Raw genomic sequence first — 1,851 nt, forward strand, 5'->3', positions numbered from 1 at the left:
AGATTGATATAAAATCAACAAGCTTCTGTGATGATAAGTGAAACCTCGTCCAATGAGATTAGACATGGCTCTAGCCAGCCAGATTTCAACAAATCATCATGAAACCTAGAATTCATCTTCAAGAATTTCGAAAAAAATAAATACCTAATCTAAGCAACAAGATGAACCGTCAGTTGTCCACACACAAACAATCCCCGGGCAACGGCGCCAAAAACTTGGTGCACGAAATTGTGATCACTACTTTGTCCATATTCAAATAATCCCCGGTAATGGCTCCAAGACTTGGTGCTCAATACCATGGCATAAACACAACTCCGCACAACTAACCAGCAAGTGCACTGGGTCGTCCAAGTAATACCTTACGTGAGTAAGGGTCGATCCCACGGAGATTGGTGGTATGAAGCAAGCTATGGTCACCTTGTAAATCTCATCAGGCAGACTCAATTGGGTATAGTGATAAACGAATAAAGCATAAAGATAGAGATAGAGATACTTATGTATATCATTGGTGAGAGCTTAATAAGCGTATGAAGATGCCTTCCCTTCCGTCTCTCTGCTTTCCTACAGTCTTCATCCAATCCTTCTTACTCCTTTCCATGGCAAGCTCATGTAGGTTTCACCGTTGTCAGTGGCTACCTCCCATCCTCTCATTGAAAGCGATTGCATATGCCCTGTCACGGTCATAGCGGAATTCATCTGTCGGTTCTCAATCAGGCCGGAATAGAATCCAGTGATTCTTTTGCGTCTGTCACTAACGCCCCGCCCTCAGGAGTTTGAAGCACGTCACAGTCATTCAATCATTGAATCCTACTCAGAATACCACAGACAAGGTTAGACCTTCCGGATTCTCTTGAATGCCGCATCAGTTCTCGCCTATACCACGAAGATTCCGGTTAAAGAATCCAAGAGATATTCACTAGAGCCTCGAATGCTTGTAGAACAAGAGTGGTTGTCAGTCACTTTGTTCTAGGTGAGAATGATGATGAGTGTCAATCATCACCTTCATCAAGTTGAAGACAAGTGATATCTTGGACAAAGACAAGCGGAATTGAATAGAAGAACAATAGTAATTGCATTAATACTCGAGGTACAGAGCTCCACACCTTAATCTATGGTGTGTAGAAACTCCACCGTTGAAAATACATAAGAACAAGGTCTAGGCATGGCCGTGAGGCCAGCCTCCCAGTGATCTAAGATAGCATAAAACAAAGATAGCTACCCAGATGATCTAGAGATCTAAAGGATCAAAAGATGTCAGATACAATAGTAAAAGGTCCTATATATAAAAACTAGTAGCCTAGGGTGTACAGATGAGTAAATGACATAAAAATCCACTTCCGGGCCCACTTGGTGTTCTTGGGCTGAGCAATGAAGCATTTCGTGTAGAGACTCTTCTGGAGTTAACGCCAGCTTTTATGCCAGTTTGGGCGTTTAACTCCCATTTTGGTGCCAGTTCCGGCGTTTAACGCTGGAATTTCTTGAGGTGACTTTGAACGCCGGTTTGGGCCATCAAATCTTGGGCAAAGTATGGACTATCATATATTGCTGGAAAGCCCAGGATGTCTACTTTCCAACGCCGTTGAGAGCGCGCCAATTGGGAGGTCAGAATCCAACACATCTGCAGTCCTTTTGAGTCTCTGGATCAATTTTTGCTCAGATCCCTCAATTTCAGCCAAAAATACCTGAAATCACAGAAAAACACACAAACTCATAGTAAAGTCCAGAAAAGTGAATTTTAACTAAAAACTAATAAAATATAATAAAAACTAACTAAAGATACTAAAACTACTAAAACAATGCCAAAAAGCGTACAAATTATCCGCTCATCAATGGGCTTATCCTCTTCAATGG

This window comes from Arachis stenosperma, chromosome 10 (assembly GCF_014773155.1).
Source record: "Arachis stenosperma cultivar V10309 chromosome 10, arast.V10309.gnm1.PFL2, whole genome shotgun sequence".
Classification (NCBI taxonomy): domain Eukaryota; kingdom Viridiplantae; phylum Streptophyta; class Magnoliopsida; order Fabales; family Fabaceae; genus Arachis; species Arachis stenosperma.